Source organism: Garra rufa, chromosome 1, assembly GCF_049309525.1.
Source record: "Garra rufa chromosome 1, GarRuf1.0, whole genome shotgun sequence".
Taxonomy (NCBI): domain Eukaryota; kingdom Metazoa; phylum Chordata; class Actinopteri; order Cypriniformes; family Cyprinidae; genus Garra; species Garra rufa.
Window position 1 is genome coordinate 13,147,883 of NC_133361.1, and position 8,720 is coordinate 13,156,602.

Sequence of the window (8,720 nt, forward strand, 5' to 3'; positions counted from 1 at the left end):
GTGCTGGGGAGCTCAGAGGCCAGTGTGGTTGGTTGCTTGGAGGCTGGCGGAAATGATGTTGGAGAGGTCGGCTGATATGACGTTGGGGAGGACGGCTGACATGATGTCAGAGAGGCCAGTTGACATTATATTGGAATGTCTACCAGGCCTGAGTTAAAAGTAGCTAAAAGGGCTAAAATGCAAGCCTGCAAGGGGCCTTAAGTGCCAAGTGATCGTTGGGCTGCCAGTGGACATGGGTGCCAATTTGGCCAGCAGGTTTGCATGAAGAGCAGTCGACATTCTTGATGAAGGAGAAGACAACGAGTTTGACAAAGGGACTACCAGCAGACTGGAATGCGAAGTGACCAGTGTTTCTGATTGCCGGACAGCCAGCATGCTTAAATGCTGGATGATCTGCGTTTTTGAGTGTTTGTTGGTCATTTTGTATTCTGACTTTGAACTAGTTGTTTTGGTAAAGACAGATTCAGTGGCGAAGGCCATGTTGGGCTGGAACTGATTACTAGCAGCCATGATGGGTGGTGACTTAAACGACAGACCAGTAGAAGTAAATTGACTCACTGCCCTGCCATCCTGAGTGAGGTAGTAAAGAGAATTAGCCATAATGCTAAACTTCTCTTTCAATTTAATATGCTGGTCTTCTGTTACAGTTGGATAAGAGACAGCCAAAGAAAGGTTAAACTGCTTCTTTACTGAAAGGAAACAAAGGACGACTTCCCAACAGTACGTATCAAACATAAATCAGCATTCAAATTGTTTAATAATTCTATATTCCAAAATTTATATTTAAAAATTAACCTTGTAACATTATAAAATATAATTTTTGAAATGCATAATGTCACATCTGAAATTGTTAATATTCCTTAATGCCACATTTGAATGAATGATGCATTTACATAGCGCTTTCATTGTGCATTGCCATACACCCAAAGCGCTTTACAATCATTTGGGGGATCTCTCCTCAACCACAACCAGTGTGCAGCATCCACTTGGATGATGTGACGGCAGCCACGGTACAACGGTGCTAGTACGCTCACCACACACCAGCTACAGGTGGTGCATGCAGCGAACCATAGTAATTCTGTCACAGAAAAACAGGATGTGTTTGCAAGTCTCAAAGAACACCTGTGTGTTCTGCAAGCAAGCAGGGTTGGGGAGTAGCGAAATAGATGAAGACACTCATTGTTAAGTAAGCCATATTAATATCCAAAATAAGCATTTGTATTAAGTTCTATTAAGTACAGGTGGAGAGAAGAGAGTGATATAGCCAATTCAATAAAAGTGGATTATTAGGAGGCCATGATTGACTAGGGCCAGTGAAGGAAATTTGGCCCGGACACTTGTGCTCTTCTGTGCCATGCAAAGCTGAAGTGTTGTTGCTGATTTCATTTTACTGGTAACTTTTTCTTTCTGAGTGTATCGTATAATTTAAATTTCATTTATTGTCACAAAAGATTGAAAAGAAAAAAATCAAGGAGTCAAATACCACTTTATAATGTGATGGTTAATTTCTGTGATTTCCGTCATGTGATAAGAAGGTGAATTAGAATGTTCGCGGGTGCGGCCGGTAAGAAAAAAAAAATGGAGCTCAACTGAATATCGCGCCAATTTTGTGATTGGCTATGTAGTGTGAGGCTCGGGTGGGCCAGGTTTCTGATTACACCCCACCCCGTGGAGCCGGGCCTGGCTACAGAGCACCAAATATCAGGCCTACCAGGCACAAGAACAGTTTTTCCCCAATCCACCTTGTGAACAGTTCAATGTTTCTTCCATTGTGCAATAAAAATGTGTACAATAATCTGACATTTATTTGTTATCACCTCCACCCTAATACATCCCTGCATCTTCTATACTATACTAGTCCATTCTATCATCTATAGCACAACTGTAAATACCACTTCTTTATTTCTCAATTTATTTTAAGAATTTTTTACACACACACACACACACACACACACACACACACACACGCACACACACACACACACACACACACGCACACACACACACACACACACACACATATTTTTCATATTGACTTACTGTTTGGACGATCAAAGCATAGACTGCCGCTGTTACCTGCTAAACACAAGAACACACATAAAAATTATTAGTGAATCTGGTATGCATTATTACGCACTTCCATTTGAAATGACTCAGAATCAAGAATAACTGCTATTACAAAAATTATACCACCAACCCAGCCCTAAAGAAACCACAGAAGACATGTAAATAGTTCATAAAGGCACTTCCTTTATAATACTTTTTTTTCAGGCATTTATTATCCACACTCCTCACACAAAATGCTATATTGATATGCACCACACAGTGCAAACCATTTACGGCTAATCTTTTTAATAATAATAAAAAAGTGGCTTTAAAGGTAACAGATATGCTGCTTTTAACAGACACTTAAATGATATCTCATGAAAGCATTTTCCTGGCAAATTTCAATTGCATTATACATGCAGCAAAATCCGCTGTGGATTTGAAAGGGCATGCAAATATTTAAGATGTTCCTAGTGTTTTTATATTTTTGACTAATAAGAATACCAATATATGCTAACATATCTACACACTATCAGTGATGGATGTGAACATTTTAAAGAGTTTTAAAGAGAAATTAACATACCTTCGTTGTGCTCCATTTTACCATCCAGTCTTTAATGTTTCGAGGGGGAAAAAACAAAGACACACCTCCAAGCTTTATGATAATGCGATAGAGCGTGCATTTGGTTTGTGCATGCAGCAAACCAAAGTAATTCTGTCACAGAAAAACAAGATGTGTTTGCAGGTCTCAAAGAACACCTGTGTCTGTGTGTGTGTGTGTGTGTGTGTGTGTGTGTGTGTGTGTGTGTGTGTGTGTGTGTGTGTGTGTGTGTGTGCATGCAAGCAGAGTTCAGGAGTAGCGAAATACAGGAAGACACTCATTATTATGTAGGCCCTATTAATATCCAGACTATGCATTTGTATTAAGTACTGTTACAGTGTTTATTATAATTAAAAAGGCTGCAAGTTGACTCCATCCAATGCAGGCACTTGCCACATTTTTATAAGTAAGATCTAGGTATTACTTTTTACAGTAATTTGTTGAGGGGTGCAAGATCAGTGTTGGCACCCTCTGTATTCTAGTAGCCCCTAACACTTACTCCTGCAGAAAACTTTCTACAAGTCAATGACTAAAAGTTTATTAACTAGCTTCTGCTTGGAAGGATACTGACTCATAAGGAGTATAAAAAAGTGACAAGGGTTTACTTTATTAAAGTACAGTAAAAATTACTTTATTAAAGAACATTTGAATTTTTACTTAAAGAGATAAATAATGGAAATTTTGCCATGCTAAGTGGAAGATTTTTGCCAAGATTTCACCTGGTAGAAAAACAAATGCTATTAAAATTAATGTCATGAATTCCACTATGACCACTAGATGGAAGAAGAGAATAACTTATTGTCTCATTTACCATTAAAAAATAAAAATGCATTTGACTACACGTGAATACAATTGATTTGTACTCAACCCATCTGTGCACATTGTTTTTTTCTGAATGAGCAAATATGTTGTATGCACCCCTTCAATGTCAAATAGAAGGAGAACATTTTGCCATTCAAATCAAAATAACTACTGTCAGCAGATCAATATTTATTCATAAGCAAATTTGTGTATAAAAGTTCAAGAACATGTGATGCAAACTCCACTTCATTACAATGATTTTTTCCTTGTTATCAGATAAAAAAAAAAAAAAAAAAATGATTTTCTAGACAAGTAAAAATTATTTTCTTGTTTTCAGAAAAAAAGTCAAAATTAACTGAGTTTTTGCTTTGAACAAGCAAAATAATCTTCCAATGGGGTGAGCAAAAAAAAAATAAAAAAAAATAAAAATAAAAAAATCAAACAAGATTATTTGTCTTACTCCTTTGGTGAATTTTTTTGCTTGTTTCAAGCAGAAACACACTTAATTTTGACTTCTCTAGAAATTCTTTCTTGATTTAAGATTTTTTATATATATTTTGTGTGGAAACAAGACAGTAACAAGATGTAATAAAAGCATTTTTGCAGTGAAGAAAAAAATGAATTGATCCACTGCTGATTTTGTATGTTTGCACACTGACAAAAAAATGATCAGTCTATAATTTAATATAGACTATAAAATATACTGTAAAATATACAGAAAAATACATAAAACGTTATAAATTGATTTGCATTTTAATAAGTGAAATAAGTAAGCGTTAAGTGAGATTGTAAAACAAAACTTAGCAAAACCCTTGTTCAAGGGCAAAAACAGAGGTGAGACATTTCTTGTAGTTGGCCACCAGGTTTGCACACATCTCAGGAGGGATTTTGCCTACTCCTCTTTTAGATCCTCTCCAAGTCATTAAGGTTTCGAGGTTGATGTTTGGCAACTTAAACCTTAAGCTCCCTCTGAAAATTTTCTATGGGATTAAGGTCTGCAGACTGGCTAGGCCACTCCAGGACTTTAATGTGCTTCTTCTTGAGCCGTTCCTTTGTTGCCTTGGCCGTGTGTTTTGGGTCATTGTCATGCTGGAATACCCATCAACGACCCATTTTCAATTCCCTGACTGGCTTCAATGACCTCATGGCCCCTTCCATCGTCCCTTTGATGCAGTGAAGTTGTTCTGTCCCCTTAGCAGAAAACACCCCAAAAGCGGCGTGAACATTCAGTTTCATATTATTTACAAAATATCATTTAAATGCATAGCCTGGCAATCCCATACTCTCCATATCTGCACAGTTGTACATTTAAATGCTGACAGATAAACACTATCATAACGTGTTTAGGCTAACATTAGCTAGCTAGCCATACTTCTCTTCAAGGACATCTTAATCGTATTCTTGATAATCACTAACTTGCCTTCATAGTCATGAACACATTTTTAAAATCTTGCAATATTTTAAAGCCTTCATTATTTTCCAACTCTACAGCTGCGAAATAAAATTTACTTCAAGGACTCACTTTTCAGTCATAAAAAGGGCAACGGACAAAATTACTGTCAATCATAGCAATGTTATTACTGTCAATCATAGCAATGACTTGCGCATATTTAGCCGATTTACTAACATATTTTTTTAAACTGGCATTTGTCATCCTTGAAATGGTATACATGGACGTTTGGTTCTCTTAAGCTGGCTGCACACTAGACGATTTTCAAAATCTTAACCGATTTTAAAACCATGGGAGCCCACAGACATTAAGACACTTTCTACAGATTTTTTTAGCCTAAATACCTCTGAACATACCCTGGAAACCCAGAGGTCTCGCGAGAGCACAATTTGAATTGTCTCTGCAAGACACTCTGGTATCGAGCAATGATGCATGTTACTGCAATACGTAAGCAATTGTGGGAACCAATCAAATCGGTGTATCTGATGTAGGCGGGCCTAAACTGATGACAACAGCACTGCGACGTCCGGAATCGTTAGTAAATATTGAAAGAGATCTACAGATAAAAACCAGTTGTTTGAAACGGCTTTGGCCGCTACAATGACCGAGTTAGACTTGGATTTTCATTTAAAAGAGGAACAGAAAACCACACTCGAATCGTTCCTTTGCAAGAAGGACGTTTTCGCTGTTTTGTCGACTGGATACGGCAAGAGTTTAATTTCTCAGTTAGCTCCGCTGGTAGTTAAGCGTATGGGGCAACCACTAAGAGGAACAGATCTGAAGCGGGCAATGCCAAGCATTCGGCAGTCTCGAGTCCTGGCTGTTAAAAAAGAAGTGGCGATAAATGTTATCGAACAAGGTCTACCGGGACAACCTGATCGGGATTGGGGTAGATGAGGTCCATCTCATTTACAAATGGTAAGAGTCACTTGGTAAACTTACTGTAACGAAAAACTGAACTATTCAATAGTAATGCAGTAGCTTAACTGGAACAGGACGATTCGCAGCTGAATGAAACGCTAGTGTCCATTCACATATTAGTTGATATAATGAATAGTTTGATCGGATCTAATTGTTTTATGAGGTTGATTCGGCTGTCGTAATTAATATTTATTAATCTTGTCACATTGTTTATGTTATAACATTGAAATCCACTCTCATATGTTCACCGTCGCTCTGGATACGTCACACCATGTATTGTTGTGATTGGTCGTGGCGTTATCCAATTGCGTGCAGTGAGAGTTTCAAATTACTGCTTGGTGCAGCCCCTCGAGTTAGGTCCTTTTCATTGCTCAATGCCAGACCCTTAATCTTAATAGATTAGGGTCTGGATTTTTCCAGGCTACTCTGAACGCACACACTAGACAACTCGACCAGACCGCGAGACCACACACTTGTTGACTGTAGGAACGATTTTGCAGTGACACGAGATCTCACTGATACTCGCGAGATCAAACGTGACTAGAGAAGGAAAACAAATGGAAAATAATGGACGTTGTCAGCTGGCTCTCCCAGTGCGTGTTCTGTTTCACTGTTAAAAACAAAGTATGAAGAAGAATATAGGGGATGTATTCTGCTTTCGTGGCATTTTTGTGGCCGTCACGTTTCAGATATAGAAGCACGCAACATCTGGTAAGTGATGCTTGCATGTTTGATATTTACGATTTGAGTTTGGGGACGCTCCGTCTTCATCGGGAGCAGATAAATAATCGGAATGACACCACACAACAAAGGATTTTTGGACAAACAAGGAAGTAATTTGTGCATATGGTCAATTAGATGGAAAACACACATTCGACTTTACATTTACAATTTACATCGGACTAGCCATGTAAATAAATCAATGTTTAACACCATTTACATTAAATGGTGCATGAAATTTACCGGTCGCCGCCATCTTGAATTTAGTCACGGTAAGTCGAGTGTCGAGCAGGAAGGAAACTACAACCTAGCTGTCAGTATAGGCCATGTAGTTTCCTTCCTGCTCGACACTCAACTTATCGTGACTAAATTCAAGATGACGGCAACCGGTAAATTTCATGCAGGTACTGTCTGTATAAATCTTCTTGTAAATAAACTACCAGTGCTTTTTCTAAGTTCTCAATGTCTCGTTTTAAATGTCAGGGCCCTTGGAAGTCTACCAATGAAGTGTGGAGCTACTTTGTGCCTCGTAAATGGTGTAGAACAGTGACTTATTTGCATGGCTAGATGCCCTATTCACCCTCATCGACAACCTGTTGTTAGCATCTGCTAACTAATGCCAAATTTCGGACTGCAGGGGACAAGCCGAGATGATCTATGCAAGGTATGTTCACACTCGGTATCATGATTCAACACACTTTAGGTCAATATCACACCGGACTTCTCCTTTAAGTCTGTGTTTGCGTTCTCCCAGTGTCCGTCGATAATTGTTACTTCAGTTTGGTTTTGCTCCATGTTCTTCATTTGTTTGCTAATAAATATCAGTGTTTATTTTACTCCTTATTTTACTTTACTTTATCTTGACTCCTCAACCTGCAATCTGCAATATTTGTGACATCCCCACACTTACTGCAATTCCCAGACTCATGCTTATTCATTTTATATAGAGACTGGTTTAGAACTGCGTGCCCTAATCTGAGTCTTGTTATTACTGTATCCTCTCTCCTGTTTCCAAAATTCCCTCTTTCATTTCCAACTTGATTTACAATATGGAAAAAATGTCTACCTCTTTCCTCCTTATTCCAAGAATCTTGACATTTGATTTTATTAACTGTTCTAATTTTAATCTAATTCTCTTCTCTGCTTACATCTTGAAGTTTCTTGTTCGGATAGCTTATAACTGTATACAGAAGCACCTTAAACTTATTGAGGACAGCACTTTTCCATCTCTTCACGCAGATGACAAAAACAGGAAGAGCCATACAAAGGCAGGATGGGACTAAAATAACACATAACCAAAAAAATAAAAAAAAAACTCATAGAAAGAATCAGTCTCGCTCAAGAAAACAACAATTTAATATAGAAATCACAATAAACGTTCTAAAATAAACAAAATATAAAATTATAGAAATTGAACTAATAAAACGTTATCAAAATAAACGTTTCCGTTTCCAAGAATACAAGCACCACCTAATGGAAATAGACATAAACTCAGAAAGCTTTGTGAGAGCCAATACAACCCTTATTGCATATAGATGCAATTATCTGCACCTCAGTGTTGTACTACATTAAAACAGTACGCAGAGTGTAAATTATTGTTTTAATTCAATTTATGAAATGGTACTTATTGGGACAATACTCCATACTCTCTACTCCTACCCTAACCCTATACTTTATTTTCAACTTTTCAATATTGTCCTTCATTTTTATTGAAAATAAATGCCTTTGATGCCAATGAGATTTGAAAAGGGAGAAAAAACTTTGTAGTGTGTTGACTATCCCAATCATACATTGGTGGGCGGAGTTAGTGTAAATAGCCTCTGCCAACAAGTCGTACTATTTGCACTTGATTTTTCAGCTATTTTGACTAAAATCATTTTAAAGTGGTTTTAATTACTCTGTAAGGAGTGAAATTATCTCTTCATGGAATTAAAACACAGGAACTCAAAACAGCTGCCATGCAATAAAGCAATAAATCAACTGTAAACAGGAGAATCGATCTTCAAAGAGAAAGAAACAACTCCACCCTGACCCCCCTCTCTTCGCCCCTCACTCTCACACCTCTCTTCCTAAAAGCTTTTACTGAAAATCAGTAAGATCATCCACATGTTATATCTTGTGAATATATTGTTCCCTTCCGGGAACTCGAGCCGCGTCAGGAACGCTATGGGGAACGCCATT